This window comes from Muscardinus avellanarius (assembly GCF_963383645.1).
Source record: "Muscardinus avellanarius genome assembly, chromosome: 1".
Lineage (NCBI taxonomy): Eukaryota > Metazoa > Chordata > Mammalia > Rodentia > Gliridae > Muscardinus > Muscardinus avellanarius.
The window spans coordinates 52,910,678-52,931,665 of record NC_137786.1 but is presented as its reverse complement, the minus strand read 5'-3'; positions in this window follow the sequence as shown (position 1 = coordinate 52,931,665).

Sequence of the window (20,988 nt, the reverse complement as noted above, 5' to 3'; positions counted from 1 at the left end):
ATCCTGTTGTCTAAGCTGTTTTTTTTTTACTAATTTAAAGTAATATATGGCTATCTCACAATATATCATAGGCTCTTCACATTCAAAAATATAAGAATCTATATACTTGTGGTGTGGCTATACTGTGATTTACTTAACTAATTTTCTATTGATGGTAACTTGCTTATCATTGTTAGTGATAATAATTTATTCTGAACACAAAATCAACACAAAACAATTGCTTTTCTATACACCAACCACTAATCCATTGAAAAATAAATTAGAAAATAATTCTATTCACAATAGCCTCAGAAAAAAAGGAAAAAAAGAAAAGGAAAAGGAAAGAAAAGAAATCAAAAGTTAAGAATACATCTAGATGAAGCAAAAGACCTCTGGAATAAAAATTACAGAAAATTAAAGAAAGTTGAACAAGACCTTAAAAGATGTAAAGGCTTCTCATATTCTTGGACAGGCAGAATGCATGCTGTCAAACTGGCCATTCTACTGAAAGCAATCTAGGAATTCAATACAATTCCTATCGAAGTAATATCATTCTTGACACACACAAAAATGGTCCTGAAATCTACAGAGAAGATCAAAAGACTCAGAATGGGCAAAGTGATCCTGACCAATAAGAATCTTACTAGAGGCATCACATATCTAGTTTCAAATTATACTACAGAGCTGTCATGTCAAAAACAGCATGGTATCTGCACAAAAACAGACACATAGACCTATGGAATGAAATGGAGGATACAGGAGTAAATCCTTACATTATACTCAGTTAATTTTTGACAAATGTGCTAAAAATATTGGAGAAAAGATAGCCATTTCAACAATTAGTGCTGGGAAAACTGGGTATCCATATGTAAAGGAATGAAATTACACCCCTGTCATCTTGCACAAGAATCAACTTAAGATGGATTAAATATCTAAAAATTAGCCCAGAAACTTTGCATTTACTAGAAAAAAATAGAAGGATCAATTCTTCAAAATATATTTACTAGTAGAGACTTCCTCAATATGATCCCCAAAGCTCAGAAAAAAAAAACTCCTGAAACCCAATAAATGAGATTGCATAAAATTAAAAAGATTCTGCAAAGCAAATAAAACAATTGAGACTCTAAAGGGAGACAATGGCAGAAAATCTTTGCCAGCTATTTCTCTGATAAAGGACTAATATCTTGAATATATAAAGAATTTTTAAAATCTAACACTAAAAAACCTCCAAATAATCCAATTTAAAAATGTGCAGTTGAGCCGGGTGTGATGGTGCACACTTGTAATCCCAGCATTTGGGAGGCTGAGACTGGAAGATTACAGTTCCCGGACAGCCTCAGCTACTTAGTGAGGCCCTCTGCAACTCAGTGAGACCTGGTTTCAAAATAAAGATTAAAAAATAGGGCAGGGGGTGTAGCTCTCGAATGCCCCTGGGTTCCACCCCCAAACCCGCAAAAAAAAAAAAAAGCATATACATGTGCATGTTTCCTCCTATATTTATCTACATATAAAATGCATATATACACATATTTTATAGATATTATACTCATATGCTTGTACAGATATAATACTCATATACTCCTTACATATATATATACATATATATATGTATATATATATGTAAGGAGTATATGAGTATTGTGTACTATTATTGCAAATTTTCTAAAAATTTGAAAATTTTCAAAATAAAACGTTTGTGTAGAAAAATAATTTAGTAAATTATTTACTTAGGATAAGTTTTTAGAAGTGACTCATATCCAAAGTGTAGACAAAGATTTTGTGATATACAACATTGCTTGACTTAAAGTTTATACCTAAGGTCACATTATCAATAAACAAATGCTGTCTTTTTGCCCACACAATTATAAAATTGTAATGAATAATTTGTGTCCATCAAGTGCTTAGCCATCCACAGAGGGAAACCCTTCCCTTTAGTTTATGGTATCAAAATCAGAAATAAGAAAATATCATCATTCAGAATGGAACCAAGTTTTTTCCTCCTCTTTCTTCTCCTCGTTCTTTGAAAAATTTGAAACCTGAAAATCAACAGTTAAAGTAAACAAAATAATTTGAAAGTACTGCCAATGTTGAATATATTCAAAGTTTCCAAAATTCGATAGATGGGTCTGAAATCATTTCTGGCATAAATACAATTTTGTTTCTGACTGATCATATGAATCCCTGCAGAACCCACCTCCGCTGTTGACTGGTTGCTTTCAGGGACATCTGCGAGAGTGGGATGTTAGTACATTCTGCAGAAACTGCAGAATTATGCTCCATAGGAGTATTACATTTATGCTTCATTTGATACCATTCCAATACTCTGCTGTTCCTTTTTTCCCTATGTTGTGTTTCTAACAACTAAAAAATTAATAACAATAAGGTGGGAACAAGAAAACCGTGGTCCTTCATGTAGCTGAGCACTTTGGAGCATATCAACTATGAATTTACTCTCCATCAGCCAAATTAATAATAACAATAAGGTGGGAACAAGAAAACCGTGGTCCTTCATGTAGCTGAGCACTTTGGAGCATATCAACTATGAATTTACTCTCCATCAGCTTTGCTTATATAGAGGAAATTTAGGTAATTTCTTTTACTCATGATGCTGTTTGTCTTAAGTGGCATGTTTCTTTCTTATTCCTGAGTGAATGTTATACTGAAGTTTTCAAGGAGAATATATCTAATAAAAAAGAAATAAGAATCAGAGGGCCATGTAGGAAGGACAAAGACCTGGCTTGCTGCTCCCATGAATAGCTCCCAGTGGGCCTCATCTGTAGTTCTAATGCCCAGCATCAGCACCCCAGCATCAGCATCTAAGTTACTTTAACTCTCTTTGCCTATGAAATTACATGTAGAATGAGCAAATAAGGTGACTAACTGAGGGGTTTGGGAGGGGAAGAGGGACATTTCCTAATGTTCATGATGTATATTCACAAACAAATCCAAGTGGATCACTAAGCCAAACATGAGAAGGGAGGTGGGAGGGAGTTGGGTGGGAATTCAGGAAGGGCTAAATGAGTGATATGTGCATGTATGCCTCTGCCATCTTGTACCCCATTAAGATGTATGACTATAACACACTAATAAAAAAGAAAAAAGAAAAAAAATTCTATGTAGACCATCAAAAGTATTATTTCATTAAATAAAATCATATTCTATTGGAGGGCTTAAGCTTTAGCAATGAGAGTAATACTTATTTCTCTTTAGGCTACACATTTCCAAAAGTTGCATTGCCAGGGCAAGGCAATGCAGGAATTTTTTATAGTTCAGAATTTTTATGAAAGAAACAGTCTATGAAATACAGTGCCTGTGAGAAAGTAAGACAGGAGGATTGCAAGCTCTAGGACAGCCTCAAAAACTTAGCAAGACCTTCAGCAACCTCTCAAGACTCTGTTTCAAAATTAAAAAAAAAAGATCTGGGGATATAGCTCAGGGATAAAATAAAAAGAAAGAAGGAAGGATGGAAGAAAGGAAGGAAGATGGCACATGCACTCTTACCTATTTGTCACCTTCAGGCACTTTTAGTTTCAAGTGAAAAATTAGAGTTTGCAAGCATTGTCCATTAGGCAGACCTGACTGAGTAGTATTTCATTTGTCCAATACAGTGTCATGGACTAAATTTTAGTGTACCTCTCCCTCAGTTATCTGTTGAAATCCTGAACTTTCAATGTGATGGTTTTAGGCGATGGAGTCTTTGGGAGGCAATTCAGGTCTTGAGGAAGCCCTCAGAAAAGGAATTGACATCCTTATTAAACAGGACCCCAGTGGCTCTCTCTCAACCTCTTTCCAACCCATAAGGACTAATGAGAAGTTGGAAATCTGTGATCTGGAAGAGGATCCTCACTGGAGCCTGATCATGCTGGCATTTGATCTAATAACTTCCAGAATGATAACATTTTCTTTCTATTGTCTATAAACAATTTAGCAGATGACACTTTCTTATAGTAGCCTAAATGAACAAGACAAAGGCTTTTTCAATATATTAATTGGTATCCAGTATTTTAAAAGATGATTTCGAGTTTACTTTGAAAACCTGGAAGATCTTGTACTTTTGTTATTAGCACGTCCCACACAGCAATAATTCACAGAGCAGAGGACCACTTTCTTCTCTGGAGGGAATTCACAATCACAAACAAATCTAAGTCAATCACCTCACCTCATTCATCATCTCCTGGCCTTCTGTAGACCCCTGGATTGCCAGCCCCTGGTAAGTTCTGGGAAGGCAGAATATATCTTTTTTGAGTTGATAGAAAATGAGGGAATTCTGTAAGACAGTTCAATTCCTTATGTTTTGATTTTTTGTTTTTGAAGTCTCACATTCCCATTGAGTAACTAATGCCTTGTTCCAGCAACTTATTGTATATACCCTGATGAAGGCACTTTTCAGAATAGATTGTTATTGTTTTTTTTACCCAAGTCCTTCTTCTCCCACAGACCATGTGGGCAGAATCTATAGCCTGATTAGCACTGTAAAATCCCAGTGCCGGTCACTGCATGCCAGTCCTTGGGAGCTGCTTTCTGAATGAATGAGCGCATGCTGACATGGATGTGTGAACACGTGGTCCATTGAGCTAGTCAGAATGTGGGTTTCTTAACTAAAGGAGGTAGAGGTGACATAGGATGGGTTTTTGTCAGCACGTGGCACTTTTGGTATGGTTTACATCATACAGAAATTTGAGTCAATGCCATTGGAAGCTTGTGAAGTATAAGGTATAAGTAAATATATATATTTATATATATACATAAATATGTACATATAAATATATAACTATATATAGTGCTTATATAATCTATATGTTAGAGCAATACTACTGCCATGGTACAGCTTTATTTTCCTCTGAGTACTAGAAATAACAATTCTTATTTGATCATCTTATTAAAATTAACACAAAACCTAACAATAGCTCATTATTCCTGTCAAGTTTTTAATCATTAGCTGACAAAAGAAGAAGTTGAAGTCACCCAAAAATATAATTTCTATCCTCCCTTCGGAAGAATAGCATGCTCAGGTTTTCTCTCATTGTAATTTCAGTTCCGTTTTTAGTTGGCACTTCATAAAAGAATAGGAAAATCTTTGTTCTAATCTTGCCTTTGTCAAGGATGTAAATATAAAATGTTCAGTGTTTTGGAACAGTTTTGATATAGTTCTCTCTTAAATTAGGATCATACATTCTGGGAGACACCATAGCCTTTTCATCAGAGGGTAAATATTTCAGTGACTGCAATGAAAGGGAGGCGATTGAGCAAATAGCATCTGAGGGTGGTTGTTCTAATTGGCATTGTTGCATAAGAAGAGCAGAAGCAATTCCCTGTATGGGGAAGGCAAAGCTGATTTAATTCAGTCTTATTAAGGACAGGTCTATTGTGAATGAGCTTTTAATCATTTTATCACAAACCAGAAGTTACTTTTAGATTAGTTTCTCACAAAGAAACTCTAATGTTTCCACCCTTCTGATCTCATGTCGTTATCAATCACTTTGGCACTGATATATTTTAGAAGAAGTTAAATTTAAATTGTGGAATTACATATATTGGATTCTATTTTATATGCACTTATGAGATTGAAAATTTCTATTTGGAGAAATCATCAGAGAATCAATTTAAGCATTGCTTTTTTAATAGTGAAAAGGTTAATATAAGGTCCGGTTCTAGAAATTCAGAGATTTAATATGAAAGTAGAATCTATTCTAAAAACATCAAAGTTCTAATTAAATAAGATTGTGCCTGGAGAAGTAGTAAGGCAAACCTATAACTAATTTGTAAAATTATATACCTCTGAAAGCATATTCTTATGTAAACCACAAATTCGGTTTGTTAATTACATAAAAGCTATTTTAAGTAGATATTAATTTAGAATATCATGAAAAGAAAATGACTCTATTTAAACCCAGAATTTGTTTAGTGTTTCCTGACTATGGAAAACCACATTTTTTTTTCCCCCTGCAAATGTAATTCTTGACAAAGATCTGTCTCCATTCTGGACATTTGAAGCTTCTTTCCTTTTTAGTATAGATACATCCCAACTTATACCTAAAATGTTGCTTTTCTGCTCTTTGCTTGACTGTTTAGTGATGAAAGAGTGCAAAGGATATTTACCTGACTCTGCTGTAATAAACTCCCCAGGATTTGGATGGTGAGTTCCTGAGGTATTAAAGCTTTGTAAATGTATAGCAATTACAGAACCTGTGAAGTAGCAATTTTCCCCACACAAATATAATTTTTATTTCTTTAAAAAAATTCAAAAATACCTAACAAAGAGAAAGGCTGACAAGGTAATCTTCTTAGGCAAATTCTTATTTGATGTGCAACAATAGATAGGAGAATAGGATCATCAAGTCTTAAGAAGACTTGATGGGTGCTCTGTCCAGCATTGAACTTCTCCTCAAAGAACATTGGTCAGAGGCTAGCCGCCCTGCTCTCAGGGCGTTAGGAAACTCCCACGGTGGCTCTCAGGAAGTATAAGGATCACAAAGCCCCTAGCAGGGTCAGGCTATGAGTGCTGGCCTGTGGTTATGAGGCAGCGCACAGAACGAGGCTGCAGGGGGGCCTTCTCAAGAGCCCTGGATCCTCTGAAGCTCCTGTAGGTTTCAGGGCTGGATGTCTCATTCTAAAAATGCAAACTTGCAAAGACGTATTCTCCTCGGATTTCAAGCTGCACCATTTGCTCGGTCAGTGGGAGGGACAGTGCAGCTCAGTGCTGGATGGGGGGGGGGATTCTCTAAGGCTGGTTGTGATGAAAAGAAGGCCATCCGTTTGCAGGCTGGGGGCACCTGCCACTTGCCCCACATCTACCTTCCAAGTTGTACTTACCTATGAATTAACTTCACCCAGCACCCTTGTTCCTGAATTATGGGCTTGCATTTCTCTGGCAAGAAAGAGGTGTGATCAATCCACCCAAATCCAACTTTCTCACCCAGCCCACCCACAAAGCCAGACACCATCAGTGTTAATAAAAATAAAGATGGATTCACTCCATACCATTAGTCTTGCAGGGATGAATGATAGTTTTAAGAAATGCAATGTATATGTTGAATTTAAATATATTATATTATCTCTAGTTATTGGAATCACATTTTAGAAAGTTGATTCTGAAGCTGGGTGTGGTGGCACATGCTTGTAATTCCAGTACTTAGGAGTACTTAGGAGACAGGAAGATTGCAGGTTCATGGCCAGCCTTAGCTACTTAGTGAAACCCTTGGCAACTTAGTGAGACGCTCCTTAAAAATAAATAATAAAACGATAGATCTAGGAGTGTGTAGCTCAGAGGTGGAATGTGACTGGATTCAATCTTCAGTACACACACACACAAAAAGAAAGTTGATTCTGAGACACTGTGCCAAGCAAAACTATAAGATACTGAAGGAAAATATATGATCTACTTCCTAAATCTATATCCTTTGAAATTTTTCTTCATTATCACTATTAACTTCCATCAATTATCAGCTTATTCCTAGACCACCAAAATAGCTTTTTAATTGATTCTCCGGTTTCTAGATTCATTTGTATCTCTAACTCCAAACCATATGTACTATGTTATGAGATTAACTAAAAAAACGAGTTATTTGCATGCTGCAAAACCTTTAGTAGTAGCCACAGTTCATCAGTGAAGTAAAAAATTGTATACTTATGAAAAGATAAAATTCGACGACACCATTATCAGCCTTTATGGCCTTCTTGTTGTCATTTGCAGAAAGTCTAAATGCCTTAAAATGGTTCATATGGCTTTTTAGGACTGGCCCAGGACTAACTAGTCTAACTCTAACTAGTCTAACTCCATGTATCTATCTCCTCTTTTCTCACATTCTGGTTGGCATGCATTTTGTTACAATGCCATGGTCTTCTTCACATCACCCACAGTTAATGTAGGATCCTAAGGAAACAGAAAAGACAGAGTGAATTCATGATTTGGGAATGGATGTGTATCACATTCAAAGGCAAAGCGTTGGATTGGGAAGAGCTGTCTGTGCTCTGTCATGAGACTTCACCACGAAACTTTAGTCCATGTTGTTATGCATTTCTTATCTTGACTACATGCTTCTTTCTATATGGCCCATCCATGTTCACCCCAGATGATTTTTGTTCAGTTCTATGGCTTTGTCTTGCTGCATCCTGCTGTGGAGAGTTTGTACTTGCTGATCATTTAGTCTCAAAAGCTGTTTCTTCCCTTTAAGCCTCGTTATACTGTTCTCATTTTTTACATCTCAAGTCAGTTATGCTTTCCTAAGAAAGTGCCTTCTTTTACATTCCTTCAGCTTTCTGTTATGGAACTTTCTTATAACAGTTTTACATTTATTTTTCTGCTTACTTAGTTAATATCTGTCATACCCATAACACTGTAAGCTCTACCAGAGCAGGAACTATATCTGTTGATATTTTTCATATCTGGTGTCCAGTATAGTGCTTAATCAAAAATAGATTTTCTCACTTAGAATATGTACTCTAGTTCCATCCTTTTCTTTATAAATGACAAAATTTTGTTTTTTTAATGGCTGAGTAAAATTCCATTGTGTACATATCCCACAGTTTTGTAATCCACTCTTCTGTTGATGAACATCTTGGCTTGTTAGTCGGTCACAAAAAATAAGAAATCAGATGCTTTCCCTAATATGTGAAAGCTAGGGAGGAAATGGGTCACAGGAGGAAATACTAAAAAGAAAAAGGAAATATTGGATGAAAAAGGAGATACTATAGATGAGCAAATAAGGTGACCTAACTGAGGGGATGAGAGAAGGGAAGAGAGAAATTCTCTAATGTTCATGATGTGCATTAACAAACATATCAAAGCTAATCACTAAGTCAAACATGAGAAGAAGGGAGGAGGAGGGAATGGGGTGGGAACTGGGCAAGGGCTAATTGAATGATGTGTGCATGTATGCCTCTACCATCTTGTACTCCATTAAGATGTTATCACTACAATGTACCAATAAAAATTAAAAAAATAGTTTGCTTGATAAATATTTTTAGAATGAGTTTTGAATAATACAGCAAAGTCGTACCTTAAGATTATTTCAAATGAATGCATTTTGGTTCAGATTTACAACTGTTCTTCCCATAATGTACATCAGAATAGAATATTTCTCTTTATTCTTAGATAACACTATAAGACCTTCAGAGTCTGCCCTACTATCTTAGCCTTTCCAGAGACTACTTAGACTTGATTTCTCTTCTTTTCTCTTTTTCTTTCTCTTTTTCTCTCTTTCTGGTTCCAAGTCACTATTCATATTATAGGACTTTCAGTATTCTTATAAAAGGTCATAAGTAATGAAAATATGAACATTTTTAAATAAAATAGCTAAAACTATGGAAATACTGTTAACAAAAGTAAAATTTTTATGCAGATATTTTGGTGTTTGGGTTCTTCTGTCACATTTAACTGATTTCTGCTTACCTGGTAGTATATTTCATTCTACTTTAATATTCTGTCTCCATATACTTAAATATTATTTTAGATCCCAATTGTACTTAGGCTCTTGGTCCTTTTCCAGGCAGTTTCTTGCCCTGGAATGTTCTACCCTGCCCACCTTCCTCTTTCACTTTTTTATTTGCCACATGACCTTCAGATCTAGGTAAAAGCAACATTTTCTAAAAACCAATTTTTCTGACATTCTTAAATACTCCTTATGAACCAAAATCCTTGATCAGTATACATATACATTTTCCTTTTGGTATATCAGATTCCTGGGGGTAGAAAATATTTGTATGTTTGTTTGTTTGTTTATTTATTTATTTTGCTGCTGCATTCCCAGGTATGATGCCTGATATATAATAACTGTTTAATTTGTATTTATTGAATGCATAAGTGAATGTCCTTTGCAATCTGAGTGCAATTTATGTTTTATACCGCCACTCACACAAATTTTATACTAAATTTCTGTGACATTCCATGTCCCTAAAATAGCATTGTACATATGTTTTGTTTTTGTTACAGACTTCCCCATCCTCCATCCATCATGGCCTATCAAACACAAATGCCACCTGCTTTTATGTACCTTTATGTTTCTCTGACTAGAAACAAGCCTTCTCTCCTCTGTGCTCTCAAAGCAATTAGTTTTTCACATTTCTAAGGCAGTGACACCTTGTACTGCAGGCATTAATGAAGGATTCATCTGTCTCCAATGTGATTACAAAGTCTTGAAGAGCACAGGACACTTTGTACTTTTCTAGCTCCCATAATTCCCAACATAGTACTTTGCATATAATATTTCTGTAGTAACTCAATATTGTTAAAATAATTTAATAATACTCACTCTAGCTAACCAATGGTCTTCCTGCTTATATAGTTTACTTTGTTTAATCTAAGCATTAAGATTTGTTCAGGTTTGTACAAAAGGGATTATTTTATTATAAAATTTTAATAAGGAGTTTGTTTTCTAACAATTTTTTGTTACTTGATTTAGGACCCCCCTTGAGATTTAGTGTACTAAGAATCTTTAAATAAATAAAAAGAGGCAAAACTCTGGTCATAAACCTCTAAAATGGTAGACTCAGAACCATTCCTTGTTTAAAAAAAGTACTGAATGAAAATTCTAGAGCCAGTGTGATTGGATCCTATTCAAGAATTGCTATAATTAAATTGGACACAGTAAGTGAATTGAAAAGTCATCATGGTTCCAAGGTATTTTGATTTTCAACAAGCATAGAACAAGGTATATTTGAGAATGGCCAATGTGACTAGGAATTTAAGGAGCTGAGAAAAACTGCTGTTCAAAGAGTTTTAGAGACATCCTTAGCTAAGAAGTGAGCAATTACTGAAGAAATAAGAAATGATAGTTCAGAAACAAAATGTATCGATTTCCTTCCTTCCTTCCTTCCTTCCTTCCTTCCTTCCTTCCTTCCTTGCTTCCTTCTTTCCTCAGGGCTTCAAGGTTGTCTTATTCCATTTGTACTGAAAAAAGTACCATAGGCTAGGTAATTTCTTAAAGACAGAAATCTAATTCTTACAGTTCTGAAGTCTGGGAAGTCCAAGACCAAGGTACTAGTTTCTGATGAGACCTGCTTATTCTCCTCACACGGCAGATGGTTGAAGGGGTGAACCCACTCCCCAGAGCCATTTCCTGGTAGATTAATCAATTCATGAAGGCAGAGCCCTCATGACCTTCAAACCCCTCACTGAGTCCCACCTTCTTACCCTGATATGCTGGCGAGTAAGTTTCCAATACATGAAATTTTGAGGATTCATTCAGACTCTGGGGAGATTATGACAAAAGGTCCCCAAAGAACTTTGCGTGACAACTCTTCCAAAAGATGACACAAAAAAGATGACAGGGACGTGTTCACATTTTCCTAGAAGCTATTTGAAAATAAATTTGAGGTTCTGGGACAGTGAGTGAGAAGTTAGAGCTCAGAAACCTATTCCTATGGAATTGAATATTTTTTAAGAACAAAGTTACCCCCTCCTTTTCCAGGGGGAAAGTTACAGGAGGTGAGATGACAAAGGGTGACAAAAAGAAATGTTTATATGGACTTAGGCCTAGTCTCTGTGAAACAGTTTTCCAAATAGTAAAGAGATGCCTGTTTATAGCTTGGAGCTACCTTGGAGGGGGGATGGTAAACTGGATTCATATGGGTACATATCCAAAGGAGATAAAATTATTATACCCAAAAGATACTTCTCCTTGTTTATTGGAGCACTACTCACAATTGCCAAAATATGAAATCAACCTAGATGCTTTTTGGTAGATGAAACTGTTTTCTTTTAAAAGAGGTAGCATATTTACACAATGGAATACTATTCATCCATAAAAAAACCTGTTATTTCCTGAAACATGGCTGAATGGAGGTCATTATGTTAAGTGAAGCAATCCAGGCACAGAAAGATAAATGCTACAGATCTCACTCATTTGTAGAAACTAATAAGTCAATCTTTTAGAAGAATGGAATGGAATATGGGCCACTAGACACTAGGAAGAGTGGGGAGTGGGGTTAGAAGGATGAAAAAAAGTTCAATAAGGGGTAGCAAAACACAGAGTATGGTTATTCTTTAGTATAGAAGGATAACTATTGTTTAAAAATCTATGAGTATGTACATACACCTATGTATACATATAATTTATTTTTAAAATATATTCTTTTCTGGGAATTGAACTCAGGGACATTCTATTTTTTATTATTATTTTTTTTTGGCTATAATGGGGATGGAACCTAGGGGCATTCTACCTCTGAGCTATACTCCCAGCCCTATTTTTTATTCTTTATTTTGAGACAGGGTCTCACTAAGTTGCAAAGTGCCTTACTAAGTAGCTGAGGCTGGCAGTGAACCTTGATCCTCCTGTCTCAGTCTCCCAAATGCTGAGATTACAAGCATGATCATGCCTGGTGGCATTCTACTTATGACCTACAATTCTAACCTTGTTTTATCTTTTATTTTGAAACAGGTTCTTGCTAGGTTGCTCAAAGTCTCAGTATTTTGCTAAGGATGTCCTTAAACCTAGGATCCTCAGCTTCCCAAGCACTAGGATTACAGGCACATGATGCAATGCTTGGTCATATATTTTAAAATGACTAGAAGAGTTCTGGGCGTGGTGGCGCATGCTTGTAATCCCTGTGCTTGGGAGGCTGAGACAGGAGGATCACACAGGTTTGAAGCCAGCATCAGCTGATTTAATAGACCCTGTTTCCAAATAAAATATAAAAATAGGTCTGAGAGTGTAGCCCAGAGGTAGAAGGCCTCTGGGTTCCATCTCCAGTACCACCAAAAGAAAGAAACAAAAAGACTAGAAGAGTACAAATTTTTCAACACATAAAAATAATTAATGGTTGATTGAAAAGATGAAAATGATTGTTACCCTGACTTTATTATTACACATTGTACACATTTATTTGAATTACCATAATGTACCCTGTAAAGATATATAAATATTATGTGTCTCAAGAGTATTAATTTCAGTAGGTTACATTTTAATACAATGAAACAAATTGAAATGCAATTTGGCTTTGGGCCAGCTTTAAATTCTGATACTTTGGCTGAGGAAGTATGCAGCAGTAGAAATAAATCCCCTTTGGGCCTTGGGTGATCTACGTTACACATGTAAGTAACTTGCCATTCCGAGACCTAGGCTTCTTCAACTGCAAACTGATTTTTCAGGCAGATCAGTGACCATATGTGTGGGTGCTTAACCTGATGGCAATGGAGAGAATTTTAAGGCTATTTAAACCTCAAAACCATAAAATGTGACTAGATTGCAGAATGTGTCTTTTCTTTCCAGATTTCTTTCAGTATTTTTGTTTAAATTAAATCAAAGCGGTCCTTGTTTATGAAAGCATAATTTGTAATAGCCAAATTATGGAACCAACCTAGATGCCCATCAACAGATAAATGGATTACAAAATTATGGGATAGACAAACAATGGAATTCTACTCGGCATTAAAGAACAAACTTATTTAATTTGTAAGAAAGTGGGTAGACTTGGAGAACATTGTGTTAAGCGAGGTTAGCCAGTTACAGAAAGAGAAAGATCATATGTTTTCTTTCATATGTGGAAGCTAAGGGGTAATCAGGATACCATAGAGACTCCAGATAATAGAGGAGAAACTCCAGTGGATCCAAGGAGGTAGTCAAGGGGAAGAGGGGAATCAAGAAGAAATCACTTCCATTGACATTGTACACTATATGAGAACATCAATGGCAGTCCCAATATCCTTTAGGGTGAAGGAGGGGAGTAAGTGAGGATGGAGCTGGGAGAAAGTCCACCAAGTGCTGTGTGCTTCTACGTCACTATCATTGTGAACTGCATTATGATGTGAGACTATAATGCATCAATAAAAGTATAAAATAATCAAGGAGGAAGATTCCATTCAGAACCATTAATCACCCCCCACTCTCATCACCAAAAGATAAGCTCCATTTTTAAGACAGGAAGAACCAATCATAGGAAGTAACCAGTATATAAAGTCTAGAATAAATGTATTTTATTATACATGTTTTTGTTGTTTCTTCTATTTATATCAAGTAATATTAAATAATAATATTGAATAAATATTAACTTTTCTTATTTAAAATGTTTATGTAAAAGGTAAATCTACTTAAAGAGAAACATTAAGTCTGGAAGATAGGAAAAATTTTTCTAAAATTGTAAAAATGGCTGAAGAGTAAGGCCTTTGGGAAACATTCTACTATTAAACTTTTCATTATTTCCAGTTCATGGTTTAAAGGTGAAACAATGGCACACTGGATTTATTTATAAAAGCTGATGAAGTTTGCTCTGTGAATGAGAAAAAAAATAACCATTTCCCAGTTTTTAGTCAGTGTAGAAGAGTTTGTGTGTGTGTGTGTGTGTGTGTGTGTGTGTGTGTGTGTGTACAGTACTGGGGTTCCTGGAAGCCCTTCTACCTCTGGGCTACACTCCCAGACTAGTTTTATATTTTTTTATTTGGAAAGAGGGTCTCTTAAGCCAGCACAGCTGGCTTCGAACCTGTGCAGTCCTCCTGTCTCTGCCTACCAAGTGCGGGGATTACAAGCATGCACTACCACGCCCGGCAGTGTAGAAAACTGGAAACATTGAGAGAGCATTGAGATGTTCGTAGGACTTGATATCACTTCTAGGTGCATTTTGGGTCACAGTTAGCGTGGGGTGATATTATAGACCATAGAGCTAATGTCTGTGAGTGGGAGACTTAATCAAAACATATTTATTTTTCAAGAAAAGTAAGAATGCTTAAAAAACTTATACATCAGGTTTAAGAAAAGTACATTAAAAATATTACCAAATATTTTGGGAAATACTGAGACAACTGAACATTCACAATAGTATGAGAAAATGTGAATAAGTTTTATGAAAAGAATAAGACATATATATCTCCATATGTACATTATATTTACATATATACCATATATACATATATATTTTATTATATACATACATATTTCTTTACATGTAGTTGTTCCTTTATGCATATAAGTATATCTTTACATTAATTTATTCCTGGTTCAAACTTACCTGTATGACAAAAGAATGGGCATCAAATAATAATCACTAGCACAATGTTGATATTTGATATATTTTTGCTATAATTCATAGGTTTCCAAAGAAGAAGAATTATACTGTATCATGGTGACAGTTGATATAGCAGATATCCAATTTCTCTCACATTTTTCATGCTCACTTCCTCAAACAAGTGTCTGAATTATACTGTATCATGGTGACAGTTGATATAGCAGATATCCAATTTCTCTCACATTTTTCATGCTCACTTCCTCAAACAAGTGTCTGGGAAAAATATAAAGTTTCCTAGGATTTTGTCTGTTAATATTCAGATTTGTCTGGGAGGTTAGAAAATTAAAAAGTGATTGCTACTTCTTCATGTTCACAAAAGCAGCCTATCAATTTAATAACCACCCAGGGATCTTTCAAGAAGGTCTAATTTGGTATTGTCTACACCAAAACATGCTTACTTCAATATTAATCTTTTACGTTTCAATTTCTTTTCTAAGATGAAGGTAATTAGAATTGTTTACATGGCAGAAAGTAGACAAGGATAACATAGAGCATTGATCACTATAATGGCCTTCAGTCACAGAGTTTACTGGTGATTAGCTTAAGTGACATTAAGCAAGCATTTAATACATCCAAACATCAATTTCTGTACCAATAAAATATAAATGAGGGCAGCTAATGTTGTGGCAATAAAATATAAGGGACTCAGTATGGTTTTCTTACACACTGTAAATACTCTGCAAACATTGGCCATGAGAATAAAAATAGGACGGATTGATAGAGAGCAAGCAGTCATACTACTTCAATGTTTTCTCAAACATTTCTCCATGTGAATTATAGCACATTTTGTTAATTCTTTACAGTCTTATATAGCAAATGTTTCATTTTGACAAGTGATTGTTTCTAAGAAAACATTGTCTTCTATATAATTCCTCTCACAGAAATATGAATGAGAAAATATAAAAAGCTAGCAGTTTATATAGAGTATGATATTTTAAGTGGAAGTAAAGGATAACCATTTGTGTCTGTGGGTTCTGCACTCATGGATTCAACCACAGATGGAAAATATTTGCAAAGAAAAATATTTCTGTACTGAATATTCACAGACATTTTTCCTCTTCAGTATTCCTTAAATAATAAAACACGACAACTATTTCCATAGCATTTACATTGTTACAGGGATTTAAAATAATCTAGAGAAGGCTTTAAGTATACAGGAGGATATGTAAAGGTTATGCAAACGTTATACCTATTTTATCTTAGGGGCTGAAGCATTCTTGGATTTTGGTATCTGCAGGAGACTTGGAAACTAATCCCCCATGTATATGAAAATATAGCTATATATAAAATTGCCTGTCAAATAAAAAATTTTGCATATAAGTTTTGTTTTCCAGTGAGACTGAAATTTTGCTAGTCAGTTTTTTTCTACTTGTAAACATGAACAATAAAATGTGAGACAATGAAGAATGTGGAATATAATAAGATTGGAATGTTTCCCATCAGTAATACTGTTTAAACTGAAAACATTTCTGGAAATGAAAAAAAAATTTAAGAAAATTTTAAAGAAATTATAAAATAAACATATGAAATTATGAGTCATAAAATTAATATTTCCTGTTGTAAAATTAAAAAATCTCTTGAAAGACTTTTATGATTAACATGCATTAATGGGGTTCAGTGTGCCATTTTGACACATGCATACAATGAAAAGTAATCAACTCAGTATATTTAGCCCTTTTCTCTTCTTACCAATTCTTTATGCTTGGAACCTTTGAGCTGTTGTCTTCAAGATCTTCACAAGATGTATAACAAGTTATTATGGAGTGTGCTTATTTCATTGTGCTGTTGAACACCAAAACTTATTTATTCTAAGTGTGTTTTGGTACCCATACAATTTCTCATTATTAATCCTCACTCCTCGCACTTCTTAACCTCTGGTAATCATCATTCTATATTCATTATTTTAGCTTCCTAATATCAGTAGAAAGATGGACTATGTCTTTCTGTGTCTGGCTTATTTTATTTAACAAAATGTCCCATAGTTCCATTTATTTTGATGCAAAAGACAGGGATTTATTCTTTGTGGGTGAATAATATTCTAATATCCTCTCTATATATTATATAATATGTATTACATGTCATATATAACACACACCATATTTTCTTTATTTATTCAATCATTCATAGGCATCTGTATTGGTTTCATATTTTAGCTTTTATAAAAAGTGCCAAAATAAACACAGGCATGCAGGTATCTCATGGAATGCTGATATCACTTCCTTTGTATATATACATGAGTAGGATACCTGGGTGGTATGATAGACTAAGTTTTAATTTTATGAGGAATCTGTATAGTGTTTTTCATATTGATGTATTAATTTACATTTCTACCAACAGTGTACCACCTCCTTTTCCCCCATTCTTACTACTATTTATTACTTTTATTTGTTTTTGTTTGTCCTTTATTTTTGATACCAGCCATTCTAACTGGGGTACATGATATCTCATTAAGGGTTTTTTTGGTGCTTTTATTGGTGTATTATAGTCTCCATCATAATGTAAATAATGTTTAAAATGGCATACATGCACAAGCTCTTGGTTCCCTCCCTCCTCAATTCCTTCCCTCCCAATATGGAGTTCCCAGATTGATGTTGGTATATATTCATTCACATGTATACAATTAGTGTATGGTAGTATTTCTATGAATGGACCTAGGTCTTTCTCCAGCCCTACCCTCATATCTTCTCTCTGGCTCTCCTGAAGTTTCTCATCATCATCTGGAGACTCTTTGTATCCCAATTACTCCCTATCCTGCACATATTAAAGAAAACATATGACCTTTCATTCTCTGTGATTGGTTAATCTCACCTAAAATAATGTTCTCCAGAAATGGGAATGGATCCACCATATGATCTGGTCATACCACTACTGGATTGATATCTTTCCAAAGGGGATGAACCAGAGAACCCATATTCTTAGCAGCAAAATTCACAATATATATAGCAAATGCATATGTATATATAGTATATGGATATATATATATATAAATGAGAAGATTTCGAATATAATAGTATATATATATTTATATTTATTTATAAGAGAGAATTTGCTGGGTATGGTAGCACAGACTTGTAATCCCAGTACTTGGGTTAGTGAAGCTCTCTGAAACTTAGTGAGACCCTGTTTCAAAATAATTTAAAAAAAAATAGGATCGGTGGTGTAGCTCAAAGGTAGAATGCCCTGAGTTCAATTTCCTGCCCCCCCCAAAAAAAGAAGATTTATTAGAATGACGTACATGACCAGTGGCTGGATAGTTTCACAATTTCACAATGGCTATCTGTAGGCTGGACAGCCTGGGAACCCAAGTAGCTGCTTAGTCCAAGATGCTGAGAACCTCCAGACTAGAGGGACCCCCAGGAGATGGGAGGATCACAGGTTTGAGGTCTACATGCAGTAACTTAGAAAGACTCTGATTCAAAAATAAAAAATAAAATAGGGCTGAGGGTGTAACTCAGAGGTAGAACATCTCTGGGTTAAATCTCCATTAGCACACATGTGCCTGTGTGTGTGTGCATGCACACACACACACACACACACACACACACACACACGCACACACGCACACACGCACACACATATAGGAGACCAATGACGCAGTTCTCAAGCTAAGGCTGAAAACCTGAAATGCTATAGAGAATCACTGGTGTGTGTCCAAATTCAAAGACTGATAAACCAATCTGGAATCTGATATTCAAGAGCATGGAAGCAGAAAAAAAAAATGCACTCACAGGTCAAGAATACAATATTCCATTGGGTCCCCAGACTATTAATAGTCTCCACATATCAGGACTGCACACACATTCCAGATGGATCTTCTCCCATTCAGTCACTTAAGCACACCAATCATCTCTGGAAATACCGTCATAGACACACCAGAAGTGTGGTCTACCAATTTTCGAAGTGTCTTATCAATCCAGTTAAGTTGCCAACTAAGATTTACCATCACAGATGTAATGTTTTCTCCCATTTTGTAGCTGTCTCTTCACTCTGAATGTTCACTTTGCTATGCAGAAGATTCTTAATTTGATAACAATCTCACTTGCCTATTTTTGCATTTGTATGCTGTAATTTGGGGTTCATTTCTAAGAAGTTTTGCCTATACCAATGTTGTGAAGTGTTTCCCTTGTTTTTTCTTCTAGTAGTTTCAGAGTTTTACATTTCACATTTAAGTCTTTGATCTACTTTGAGTTGAGTTTTAGAGAGGGTGAAATACAGAGGTCAAGTTTCAAAGTTCTGCATATGGATATAGTTTTGAAGAACCATTTGTTAAAAAAGCATCTTTTCCTTAGTATACATTTTTGTGCTGTTAAAGAGTCAATTGTCTGCAGATACATTGGTTTATATCTGGGTTTCTATTTGGTTCCATTGATTTATGTGTCTGTTTTTATGCCAGTACTTTGCTGTTACTGTGGCGCTGTAGTATGTCTTTATAAAACACACAAAGAAATAATGAGAAACACTTCTGAATTGGTGAAGGAAAATTAAAAAAAATTAAAAATGCACTACTTCATAAATCTGATTATCAGAAAAAATTGTCAAAATATGTTTTTTCAGGACTCTGGAAATTATCAGATAGCTTTCAAAAATTTGAGGAGTATTTACTTAAGAAAAATCACTGACTCTCTGAATAGTGAGCTTTGGAGGATTTTAACTCACCCCATTTTTATTTCCCATTTTCTAACTCTTTTTAGCTTGAAAAACCTCAACATCAGAACCAAGAGAATGTGAAAAGCAATAGTTTAGTAGTCACCATAAGAAGCAGAAAGGTTTTGGATATTCCTCAAAAGATGAATCTAGAAAATTGTCACTTACCTGTCTGGCAGCTCCAAAAAAACCCCCATGGCCATATATTTATTTGACCTGATTAAGAGCTCACTGAGTATAGTCCTATACCACAGTCATTTGTCAAAAACAGCAACAATTTCCTTAATATTATAGCAACCTGTGTCAGCAATACCATTTGGGATAAATGAAAAGCTATAAAAATCTCCTGGCATGGTGGCACATTTCAGGGTTTTTATTTACAAGTCAAGTTGTTTAATATGATTCTCTATTAAATTTAATCTCAAATTTATCCCCTAACTTTCCAAACTAACTAGCTGTGAAGTAGTTTAGAAGCAATCTTCATCCAGGCTTCTGGCTGCCAGGCCAGAACCAGGTCTGATGATGGTAGCTTAGATTATCTACCCTGAGTGATATCAAAGTTATCAATCATATTTTATATCTCTCTTCCTCTCCTCTCCTCTCCTCTCCTCTCCTCTCCTCTCCTCTCCTCTCCTCTCCTCTCCTCTCCTCTCCTCTCCTCTCCTCTCTTCTCTTTTTCTTGTGTGGCACTGGGGATTGAACCCAGAGGCATTTTACCTCTGAGCTAAACCCCCAGTCTGATATTATTTCTTATTTAGAAAGAGTATCACTAAGTTGCAGAGGGCCTCACTAAGTTGTTGGGGCTGGCTTCAAACTTGGGGTCCTTCTGTCTCAGTCTCCCAAGTACTGGGATTACATGTGTGTACCACCACACCTGGCTTGGCTTTCCTTTCCTTTCCTTTCCTTTCCTTTCCTTTCCTTTCCTTTCCTTTCCTTTCCTTTCCTTTCCTTCCCTTCCCTTCCCTTCCCTTCCCTTCCCTTCCTTTCCCTTTCATTTCACTTCCTTTCCTTTTTCTGGGATTAAATCATTTACCTTTACTTTTAAGCTATACTCCCAGCCATTATACATAAAAAATATGGAAAAAGGGCCTCACTAAGTTGCTGTCTTGCTAAACTGCTGAGAATAGCCTCAAACCTGTAATCCTAATGTCTTAGCCTCTTAAGTACTGGAATTACAGATGTGTGCCACCATGCCCAGCTGAATTTTTTTTTTTATCAAGGGGATATGTTTTTTGTCTTTCCACTAAGATGTTTTGCCAGCATCCTGCAAGGCTTAGTGTAATGAGGAATTAGCAGCAGTGAGACTGGCCTTGGGTCCTCATTTCATGTAGAAATCATCTCATTATCCCTGCCCCCTTCACCTTTCTA